Source organism: Halichoerus grypus, chromosome 8 (assembly GCF_964656455.1).
Source record: "Halichoerus grypus chromosome 8, mHalGry1.hap1.1, whole genome shotgun sequence".
Classification (NCBI taxonomy): Eukaryota; Metazoa; Chordata; class Mammalia; order Carnivora; family Phocidae; genus Halichoerus; species Halichoerus grypus.
The window spans coordinates 127231807-127243926 of record NC_135719.1 but is presented as its reverse complement, the minus strand read 5'-3'; the positions used below and the strand labels follow the sequence as shown (position 1 = coordinate 127243926).

The 12120-nt window shown below is 47.0% G+C and overlaps 1 protein-coding gene across 6 annotated transcripts in view; it reads right to left on the bottom strand.

The window, feature by feature from the left end:
- Positions 1–12120, bottom strand: part of TMEM63C (transmembrane protein 63C) — a 98084-nt gene that overhangs the window by 65572 nt on the left and 20392 nt on the right. For 4 of the 6 annotated variants that reach the window (XM_036084318.2, XM_036084315.2, XM_036084321.2 and 1 more), the window contains exon 1: positions 2944–3339. The exons of 1 other annotated variant lie outside the window; for it this stretch is intronic. The gene's annotated coding sequence lies outside the window, so the exon portion shown is untranslated. Of the gene's footprint in view, positions 1–2857; positions 3340–12120 lie in introns of those variants that run through there. One more of the 6 variants, XM_036084316.2, reaches the window with a different exon arrangement.

The window sequence follows — 12120 nt, the reverse complement described above, 5'->3', positions numbered from 1 at the left end:
CACTGTGTGCAAAGAGCTCCCAGCACTTTCTAGCCCATTATCTCCACGGTTCTTCCACCAGCTGCTTCCCAGGAAGAACCAGAGGAGAGAGAGTGTCCCTGGGCTGTGACAGTCAGTGGGGAGGATACAGGCCGGCCGCAAAGTCCACTGTGCCCCCAGTCACCAGTACTTTACTCTTTACTGCGGGGGGGTGGGGGTGGGGGTGGGGGAGGGAATCCTGGCAACTACCACAGGAGGCCAACCAAGGGGAATGGAAGCCCTCAAGGGCCAAAACATACCCTGAGGTGCGTTAGGGAGGGACGGCCTGCCTTCCAAGCCTTCGAGGGGTGCCCTAGACTGGCCACAGGGGACAGGCTTCGATCTACACCACAGTCTCCAGGAATAACACTTCCCATCTGTAATAAATGTGTGACATGTTTCCAAAGCCCTTTGACCCAGCTGGGGAAGGTGTTTTCATGCCCAGCTGTCAGGTAGGAAAACCAAGGGCAGGGGTGCCAGCCAATAGGGGCTCTGGTCCAGAACCAGAAACCATGCTCCTCCGCGAGTGGTTCCTCTCCCACGAGCCAGGAGCCTCTCTGCAGCCTGACCCCGCCTCTGCTGGGCCAGGAGGGACACACCACCAGCTTCCCAGGACCACGGGGCAGTGACCATCCTCCTGGAGACCCTCAGGGCATCCCAGCAGAGAAGCTGGGCACATGACGGGTCTTCCTCTCTCTCCAGCATTGTTCTGTCAGTCCATGGGCAGCTAGTTCTGATCTGGTTTACTGGGAACCCCATCCCTTTCCACAGGTCACCTCAGTGGTTACTAGTGATCCCCAGGCAGCCCAAGCCATGCTGCAGAATCACCAGGGTCCGGCTTCAGGGTCTCTGTGCTCAGGGGGTGTGTCCAAAGAGCCCCACCTCATGCGCCAGGCAAAAGCTAACTCCCTTTCACTCAGAGTAAGGCTGGGCTGGGCAGAAACTGCCATCCGGCCATGCTGTCAGAGAGGGAAATGAAGTCACTGGCCCCATGGGTCCTCTCCCAGCTGTGGTCACAACTGCTGGCCCAAGGGGCGGGAGGGAGAGGTGCACTTGCCCCTGAGAGCCCCACAGAAACCGTGCGTCCCCTGTGGGAGCACAATGGGAAGATAACTGAGTGATGTGGCTCCCCTTTTCTAGCTGCTTCTTTCTTTCTAACTTGAAAACATCTCCTAAAGAAGGAGAAAATGCTGGAGCTGTCCCCTCTCGCTGACAGCCCCCTCCACCCTTCAGGAGGCACTCAAGGCCTCACCCTACCAGGGCTGGGGGCTGTGCACGGAGAAGAGAGAGGAAGGGGCCTCATCCACAGCCCTGTGGTGGGCCAGGGAGTAGAGACCTGTGTGTAGGTGAGAGGCCTGGAGCAACTCACTATGCCCTCTGTGCCTCAGTCTCCTCGCCTGCACCATGGCGCTGGCTGGCTCTAGCTCTCCAATAAAATACAGCTCTCTCCCTACCTCAGTTTCCCTCCAGAGAAAGGCATCTGCTTCAGACAGGAGGATAAGGTGAATTCGGGAAGAGTTCACCTCCAAGAGCCACAGACCCAACAGTAGTCCATTTCCCCTGGGGACAGGAGTTAGGGAGAGAGCAAGGGTGAAATGCCACAGAACAGAGGGTGGCGTTGAGAGAAGGCCGTCTTACCAACATGGTTCCCCAGCCTTTCTCCAGTGAGATACAGGCCGTCAAAGGAGAAAGTCCATCTCCTCGTCCCCTGTCCTTCCCACAGCGGCCTGGGAACTTGCAGGTGGCTTTCATCAAGGCGGGTACAGAGACTGAAGCCCGGAACTGGGCTGCCCCCTCGGGTCTTCCTCTCCCAGAAGCCAACTCTCCCTCTCTCCCTGAACCCACAAGGGTAGTAGAGGCCCACAGTACCCTCTGCTCAGATGAGCATTTTTCACCAGCGATTTTCTCCCGTCCCCAGACAATTCTTATCCTTGCAGTGTTCACATCCATAACACCTTAGAGCCCATGCAGAAGTTGTAACCTCCTCCATTCTCAGGGATAGGGAAAGGGGGTCCTGCAGTGGGGTGGTCCACCCCAAATTGGACCAGAGGTCCAGAGAGCAAGATTGGCCCCTGCCCCTCCTGGGAGCATCAGATGGTCAAGGCAGTGCCTGGGAGGACAGCTCTGTGGGACCTGCTAAGTGACCTTGGTGAAGCCACAGCACCCCTGCTTGGGCCTCAGTTTCCCCAGGTCCATCACCCAAATCCGAAGTTTCTCTCTCAAGGCCAAGAGGGGGATGGAGGCAAGAACCTTTCTTTGAAAGCATATGAGAAAAGGCGGCATCCTCTAAACCTGGGGGCCCAGGAGCCCAGCCCAGTAGCACAGAATGAGACCCCCCACCCGGCAGCCGGCAGCAGTGACGCTGTGAGAACCCATAACGGCGAAGTAGACTGCGGGGGGTGTGGGGGGGAGCGCACACCCCTCCCAGCCCAGCCCAGCGAGTGGGCGGCACAGCCCCGAGGAATCCCTGGGTGGGGGTGGTCCAGAGAGCCAACCCCACCTGGCTGTCAGGCAGGCGGGGGTTAGGGTTGGGGTTGGGGTTGGGGGTGGGGAGCCTCCCGCCCACCCTCCCCCCAACCCAGTGAAGACGCTCGACCAAGCCACGGCCCTCCCTGGCGGGCAGCTCATTCCACCCTTCCCTGGGTCCAGGCCGGCAGCCAGCCAGCCAGCGTGGCAAGGGAGTGTGGCGCAGTCTCCCCCACCCCCACCCCTCCCAGTCCGAGGTCCCGGAAAGCCTAGAGCAGCAGTCCCTCCCCACCCCCTCCTCTGTCCAGGACCCGGATTCTGCGCCCCTTCTCCCGGCCTGATCAGTCCTGGCTCATACCACCCGCGTGCTCACCACATCTGCGCCCTGGGCGTCACGGCCCAGCCCCAGGCAGGGTGCTCCGGCCGCCGGGATACGGTGACAGGCAACACGCTCCTTACCTGGGAGGAGACAGCCAGCCGGTCCTCCTCGCGGGCCTGGTGAAACCAGCCCCACCTGGCAAGGGACTGTCAGCAAATTCCCCTCTGCATCACCGCGGGAGCGGCATCCCGGCTCCTCCCCGGCTGGAGCCAACCTTGGCTCCGCCCCAAGGCTGCTCTGACCCACCGGGGAACCCGGGCCGGATTATCATATACAAAGGCCCAGGCTCCGCCTCAGAGACCCTGTCGCTACCAGGAACCATCTGCAAATTACCATCGCAAACGCACAAGGCTGCCGGTCCCTTGCAGCAATCGCTCCAGCACCCCCTGATGCCCTGGCGCTCGGCAGCTGTCTTGCTGCTCTCTGCTCACCGTACAACCTCACCCCTACCCCAAGCTCTCCTCTGAGGCTTGTCCCCCTTCCGAATCTCCCCACCGGTGCCAGCCAAAGCAAGAAAAGATGCACAACCACACAAAGGTAGCAGGGTTCTGCCCCGCCCTGGGACGGGCTCCTGGTGCCCAATGGCTGGTACCCCCTCCTTCTTCCCCAGCAGAGAAGAGATCTACAGATTGGCCACAGCCCTGCCTGGGAAGCCCAAAGGAGTGGGCTGGGTCATTTCCAGTTTGCCTGGGCCACAGTCCCCTGCATGTCTCCAGTTTCATCAAAGTCCTGGCTATTCTGCTAAAGACAGCTACTTTGGGCCCTGGAGGCAGGTACCAGTGTTTGAACCCCCCCCCCAAAGATCAGTATGCAGAGTAAGGGGTAGCTGTGAACGCGCTCTCACTTCCCCAGGCAGGGGCCCAGGCACGTTTATTTAATAGACATCATCCTGTACTTTCAGTACAATAGCTAATGGGTGAGGAGAGCTGAAAAGGGACTGTCCATGGTTTTATAAGGGTAAGATATTGATCATTAGGAGTTGTTAGCAATCAGATGAGAAGACCGGAGAGGAAGCAGCTGAATACAAGGTAAGAGATGCTGTGGGGAGGGGAGCTATGTCTTCATGGGTTGCTTCCCAGCGGGATAAATGCAAGAGCAGCCTTTAAGAACTCCAGCTGCCTGGATTCGAATCCCAGCTGGGCCTTCTAAATATGGGGCTTAACCTCTCTGAGCTTCAGTCTTTGCATATGTAAAATGAGGGAAATGATAATAATGTTGGAGGATGGCTATGAGGATGAAATGAGATACTGTATACAAAGTAGATGCTCAGTGAATATTAGTGGTTGTTGCCATTGTTACGGTACTGGGTACTGGTGGGAGAGAAAAAAGCCTGAACAGAAGCAGCTTGTCCTCTCTTTTCTCTGCTTCCTCCTTACAGAACTAGTGTCTGACCACAGGGTGGAAGGACTAAGGGTCTTGTGTAATGGGGCTAATAGCTGTTCCTTTAGAAAGGCCCTGTGTTAAGTGGAAAAAACATGGTCTTCAGACCCAGTTGAACCTTGGTTCACATCTGGACGTTTGTCTCTTCCTAGCTGTGTGACCTTGTCTTGTACAAGTCACTTAACCAGGCTGAGATTAACTTCCTCATCTGTAAAACAGGTGCCCTGAGGCAAATGAAAGGAGTCTGATAATAGTACCTACCTCTCAGGGTGGCTGGGAATATAAAATGCATAGAAGGTACTTAACTCAGTTTTTCACATACAGAAGATGCCGGTCATTGTTAATCCCTCCCTTCCTGGAAAGACCTAGATAAAGTGGAGGGAAGACCCAACACTGAAATTCCCAGGCATCCTCGACTGAGTGTCCTGGGAGGAAACTGCGTTGTGGGTATTCTGGCCCAGACCAAGAGCTGGTTTCAGCAGCTCTCCAAACCCTTTGCCATGGTGCCATCCACACAGACCTTGTGCAGCCTGCCTCCCTAGATGAACCTGACCCCTGGACATGCCCTCTGAGGGGAGCTGAGGCCAAAATGGAAAGCTGGAAACAGGTCTTCAAAGGCCTCAAAGACAAGGCTCTGAAGGTTGGACTTCACTAGGTAGGCCAAAGGGAGCCATGGAAAGTTTTTGAGCAGCAGCAAAGGATAAGACTGATAAGACAACATCCAACCCACTCCCGCTCCTGGAGGCAAGACCTAGGAGGCATCAGGGATGTACACTAAAGGGAGACACAGAAGAGGAGGAACAAGAACCCATGAAAATGCCAGATGGGCTCTCCAGTGACACAATCAAAGACATGACCCCAGAGTCCTAACCAGTGTCCTAACCAACCGAACACCAACCACCTAGATGAGGGTGAAGCTGGTAGGAGGTGCTCAGTAAAGGTGCATAGAAATGAATAGCTGAGGCTTTGTGGACTTGGGAGGCTTTTGAAGGAAGGTGCTTCCAGCTTGTGGCTGCTGAGAACATTTTTCCTGCTCTTATGTGGATTGAGGTAGGAGCTCTGTGAAAGACAATGACTGCTAGGCTATTGTCTTTATGGCTGTTTTGTTAACCTCCAGTGTCTTGTCTGGGAACATAATCCAGAACAACTGCAAAGAAACCAAAGGCCCCTGAGCAATCCAAATAGATGGAACTGTCAAACTGTCAAAATCGGTAATTTTTCTGCAGAAGAACACCTCGTATCTTCAATGAGAGCCCACCTACATTTACTCTACACACAATTTCAACAGATCCAGTGTGGCAGAGACTGTCAAGGGTCCCCTTAGATCTTTCCTTCCCACTTCTTTTTAGCAGTAGAGCTTCTAAGATTAAAACCTGGATTCATAGCTACCTTGCCAGAGACTACATTTCCCAGCCTCCCTTGCAGCCAGGAGCAACTACAGGACTAAGTTCTAGCCAATAGGATATGAGTGAAAGTGACGTGTTTCATTCACTTCTGGGCCACATTCTTAAAAGGAAGCTGCCTACTCCCCAATTCCTCTTTCCCTTGTGCAGATTGGACCATGGGCATGGGTGGGGGCAGCTCTGAAGAAGCTAGCAAGGACAACACCCTAGGGTTGCCCCATCAACAAGACATTAAGAACCTGAGTTTCATGATGACCTGATGACCTGGAGGAGAAGAGCCTTGGACTGCTGACCACCTTGGTCTCTGTGACAACAGCTGAACCAGTAGCCTAACTAATAAACCTAGTTTCCTGATTATCAAACCCACAGCAGATGAGCAGGAGCACACTGGAAGAAGAAAGGATTCATAAATAAGCACAGTGAAATAAGCAAAAGTTAAGAGCAAGAGAAGATAGAACAACTATGAAACAAAGTCAGAGTCATTTAGTTCAGGGTGACTCCAAGAGGCCTGGGGACATAGTGTATTACAGGGTAGTGTTGGAAACATGCTGAATCATTAAGAGAAGGTTAATTCTGATCAAATGTTTTCTTTTAAAATGAAAGCAATGTTAATTTAGAAAGTATTTCTGATCAAAAATGGTTAACATAAAATAAAACATATATGTTTAAGGGTAGAGACCTTCAGCGTCCAGAAAACTCAGCCATCCAAAATGATACTTTTCTTCAAGAGTCAGAAAGCAAAGATTTTGATTCATTGATATTTACCTTGGCCCCTACTAGATTATTGGTCAGATTGTATCTCCTTTTTCTTTTGATTCCTATTATCTAGCACAGTGCCCTAACTCAATAAATACTTCTTAATGGCACTGGTGTGTCTGTGGGGGGTGGGGGGGGGGTAGATTCCAGAGCTTAGTGAGGTCTTACTGATTTGGATTATTGATCAGTGAAATTGCCTGAGGTCCTCGACTATCCTAGTGAACAAGTGCAGGGGCATAGCTCTCACAAGAGTATTATGGGCCCACAGTGGTCCTGGAACCTCCCCACTGTTGTCTGGAAATTATCTCATCAGAAACATTCCCCTGAGCTCATAAAGACCTACATACACAAGGATGTTCATTGCAGAACTGAATGTAATTGCAAAAAACAAACACAACTGTACACAATCTACACAACTGTTCATGGCCTTTCTGTACTGCCCAGATGGGATGTTCAGGAAAACTCAAAATGACAGGGGAAAGGTGGGAGACCCAAGAAAGAGCTAGCTAGATGTGCTCACTCCCTATTTTTCATTAGACTCAACTGGTTTTAGGCTTCAAGGTAGGACAGCTACACTAAAGTCCCCATCACCCCAGACCTGGTGCTGGGTCAAGACTGCTGAGTGCTGGATGAGACTGCTAGGGAGTGAGCAGGGGAGGGTGGCTGTGGGCCCAGAGGTGATGGGCATGAGACTCCACAGATTTTGCTATAGGACCCAGAATGTAAACTCATGCCACTAACAGGGACAGTATTTTTAAGGCAGAACCACATCACTATTTATACTTTAAATGACAATCCAGATATTCTAAGGTATCCACTGCCCCCCAAGAGCCAAATCAAAGCTCTCCAAGAATGTGAGTCCATTTTTGGAGCTTGGGTTTCTATCACACACTCTAATCCGCTTTTCTGAACAGGAGGGAATTTGATTTCCTGTGCAGAAGGTAGGGAAGCAATGTATTGGGGTGGAAAATTATTTTTCCAGTGTCTTCCGTCTAACCAGACATGAGGTTGTAGATTTCAAGATAGAACAAGGCTTCAGGCTTAAGTCCAGAAACATAGCACTGACCCTTCATTGGAAACTGGCATTCCCCTCATTGGTGGGGCCAGAGTGGAGAAGCCAGGGCCCAATAACTACTTGGCCCTCCGTGGCAGAGAATTTAGGCCTCCCCTCTGCTGGCACAGCCTGGCCTCCCTGCCCCACCTTACCCCTGGCCTCAGGCCAGAGCCCCACTCACCAATGCTCCACCAGGTAGATGCTTTAGCTTGTAGTAGCCTCTTTTACCAGTACTTCTCTCTGGGAAGAGGGGAAATTCATGACTGGTGGGAGGTCACTTTCATCCACCACCAACAGCCACTACCAATTATCAATATTAGAAACTTCTAGTGGGCCAGGTCAGAGGCAGATGCTGATGACATCACAAAGGAAGCACCTCTGTTGTGCTGGAAGTCTGAAGGCATTTGAAAGGGAGGGTTCTCCCATACAGAATTGAGACAACCTTGAGCATGACCAGACAGATCTGAGTGTTAGAAGCCTGTGCAGCTTCACCTCAATTCTGTCTTGAGTCTGGCTGACGACCTGCAGGGTTACGTTGATAAGAGTACTTGAGTCTTGGGGCACCTGGGTGGCTCAGTCGTTAAGTCGTCTGCCTTTGGCTCAGGCCATGATCCCAGGGTCCTGGGATAGAGCGCCCAGCATCAGGCTCCTGGCTCGGTGGGAAGCCTGCTTCTCCCTCCCCCACTCCCCCTGCTTGTGTTCCCTCTCTCGCTGTGTCTCTTTCTGTCAAATAAATAAATAAAATCTTTAAAAAAAAAAAAAAGAATACTTGAGTCTTCATGTTGATATTACATTAAGGCTAAAGCCCCCCCACCCTAGGTGGATCCTCACAGGGCAGAAATTTGGCTTTCCTATTGGATTTTTTCTGGGCTACAGAGAGAGGATCCCCTCTTCATTGCCAGGCTTTTTAAATAACATTTTTAAAAAACATTTTTTATTCATTTATTTGAGAGAGAGAGATCACTAATAGAGGGGAAGGGTAGAGGGAGAAGCAGACTCCCCACTGAGCAGGGCACCTGATGCGGGGCTCAGGACCCTGAGATCATGACCTGAGTGGAAGGTGGATGCTTAACCAACTAAGCCACCCAGGCACCCCCATTGCCAGGCTCTTGAAATCAACTCTGTTGTATCATTCCACTGGGAATTGGCATCCGTTTCAGTAATAAGCCCCTTTTTTTTGTTTGGTTTATAGTCTTTATTAACTTCATGAAATACAATACCCATACAAAAATGTATATATACATAATATAAATGAGCACTATAATGAATAATCATAAAGCAAAGTTCTGTAACCACTACCCAAGTCAAGAAATAGGACATTATTAGCAGACATTTCCCTGTGTTGTTTCCCAATCATACCCCTTCCTCCTTCATCAGACCGCCATCCAGAGATAACCCTGTCCTGATCTTAATGGTAATCTTGTCTTCCTTTTCTTTACACTTTTACCATCTGCAATCAGTATAGTTTGGTTTGGTCTGTTTTTTGAAGTGAACATTAATGGAATCAGAGTCTCTATATACTTTACATTGGGCTTCTCTTACTCAACATATTTTTAAGATCCATCCATGTTTTAGCATGCAGTTGTAGTTTACTCCTTATTATTGCTGTAATGGTATGCACTAAACTCTCACCTTTGGTTGACCTTCTGTCTCTATGCAAGCAGAAAGTAAAGGGTAACACAGAGTTGTAAACTGCCTGGCTGAGTTTTGAAGATTACCCCAACACAAATACACAATCCATCTTCAAAGACTAGGAGATGTTTTTTCTGTTGTTGTTCCAGATGTTTAAATAAATCTCTATCAAATCAGTAGCTGACCACAAATCTAATGGAATAGAGACTTCAGTGGCCACATACAACAAAAAATACAGATTTTGCAAAATTAGTTCAGAAAAGACATTAGGCAAACAATTTCTACAACAAGCAACAACAACAAACCTTGGAGAGAGAAAGAACGTAATTTCCAGGGTTGCCACATTATAATATTCAAAACGTCTAGTTTTCAACAAAAAAATATGAGGCATGAAAAGAAACAAAAAAGTATGGCTCATAGACAAGAAAAGAGGTGATTAATAGAAATTGTTGCTGAGGAAGCCCAGACATGGGACTTCCTTAAAAAGATTTTAAGTGAACCGTTAAAATATGCTCAAAGAGTTAAAGGAAACCATGAGAATGATGTCTTGCCAAATAAAGAAATAGAAATTATAAAAAAGAAAAAAAAGGAAATAATAATAAAGAACCAAATAGGAATTCTGGAGTTGAAAAGTACAATAACTGAAATGAAAAATTCACCAGACAGGCTCAACAGCAGATTTGAGCAGACAAAAGAAGGAATCAGCAAACCTAAAGATAGGTCAACTGAGATTATCCAGTCTGGGTAGAATAAAGGAAAAAAGAATAAAGAAAAATGAATAGACCCTAAGAGACCTGTAGGACACAATCAAGAATACCAATATTGAAAATAACTCAAAAATATATAGTAATAAAAATGACAAAGGAATTAAAATGATACACTAGAAAATAAGTATCTATTTAACACAAAAAATGGTAATAGATAAACAAAAATAGCATAAGGCATACAAAAGACAAATAGCAAAGTGATAGAAATATGTCCTATCTTTTCAGTAGTTGCTTCAAATATAAGTGAATTAAACTCTCCAATCAAAAGGCAGAGACTGAAAGAATGAATTAAAAAGAAATATACAAGTATAAGCTCACAAGAGACTCACTTTAGATCCAAAAACACAAATACGTTCAAATTAAAAGGATGAAAAAAGACATTCCACACAAACAAGTAACCAAAGAGAGCTGGAGTGGCTATACTAATATCAGAAAAAATAGACTTTAAGACAAAATTGTTACAAGAGACAAAGAATGACACTATATAATAATGAAAATAGAAATAATATATAAAAATATATAATAATAATTATATAAAAAGGTCACTCTATCAAGAAGGTATAAAAACTGTAAACATATATGCACTCAGCAACAGAGTCCCCAAAATATATGAAGCAAAACTGACAAGATTGGAGGAAATAAACAGTTTGACAATAATACCAATTTTGATAATGGATACAACAACTAGATACAGATCAGCAAAGATACAGTAGACTTGAACAACACTGTGAATGAACTGGGCCTAAGAAACAACTATGGAACACTTCCCCCAACAACAGCACATTCTTCTCAAGTTCACATGCAACATTCTCCAGTATAGACCATAAGTTAGGCCACAAAACAAGTCTCAATAAGTTTAAAAAGATTGAAGTTATGCAAAATATGCTCTCTGACCACAATGGAATAAAATTAGAAATCAATAACAGAAAGAAATCTGGAAAACTCAAGAACATGGAAATTAAACAATACAACCTTAAATAACCAATGGGTCAAATAAGAAATCTTAAGGGAAATCAAAAAATATTTTTGAGATGAATAAAAATGAAAATACAACTACTACAATTGATGTGGTGAAAGCAGTGCTCAAAGGGAAATTTATACATGTAAATGGCTCCACTAAAAAAGAACAAAGATCCCTAACCAATAACCTGTACTTCCAACTTAAGAAACCAGAAAAAGAAGAGCAAACTAAACGCAAAGAAAGTAGAAAGAAGGAAACAATAAAGATTGGAGTGGAGATAAATGAAATAGAGAGTAGAAAAACAACAAAGAATCAACAAAACCAAAAGTTGGTACTTAAAAAAGATCAGCAAAATTGACAAATATTTAGCTAGACTGAATAGAGGGAGAGAGAGGAGACTCAAATTATTTTTTTAAAGATCTTATTTATTTGTTTGAGAGAGAGAGAGAGACAGAGATAGCGAGAGAGAGAGCATGAAAGGGGAGGAGAGGGAGAAGCAGACTTCCCGCAGATCAGGGAGCCTGATGTGGGGCTCAATCCCAGGACCCTGGGATCATGACCTGAGCCTAAGGCAGATGCTTAACCGACTGAGCCACCCAGGCGCTCCAAAATCTCTTCATCTCTATACTCTAAATCCCCTTCATTTTTTTTTTAAAGATTTTATTTATTTGACAGAAAGAAAGAGAGAGAGAACAAGCAGGAGGAGTGGCAAGCAGAGGGAGAGGGAGAAGCAGACTCCCCACTGAGCAGGGAGCCCAATGTGGGACTCGATCCCAGGACCCTGAGATCATGACCTGAGGTGAAGGCAGATGCTTAACTCCTGAGCCACCCAGGAGCCCCTTAAATTGTTAAAATAAAAAAAAATGTGGGGACATTACTATTGACCCTACAGAAATAAAGAAGGACAATAAGAGAATATTATGAGCAAATATATGCCAACAAACTAGGCAATTTAGATGAAATGGATAAATTCCTAGACATACAATCTATCAAAACTGACTCAAGAAGAAGTAGAAAACATGAATTGACTGGTAATGAGTAAAGAGATTGAATCAGTAATCAAAAAACTTCCAACAGAAAAGGGAACCTTTGTGCATTGTCGGTAGGATAGTAAACTAGTACAGCCATTGTGGAAAACAGTATGGAGGATCCTCAAAAAATTAAAAATAGAGCTACCATATGATCCAGCAATTCCACTTCTGGGAATATATCCAAAGGAAATGAAAACACTAACTTGAAAAGATATCTGCACTCCCATGTTCATAGCAGCATTGTTTATGGTAGCTAAGACATGGAAACAACCT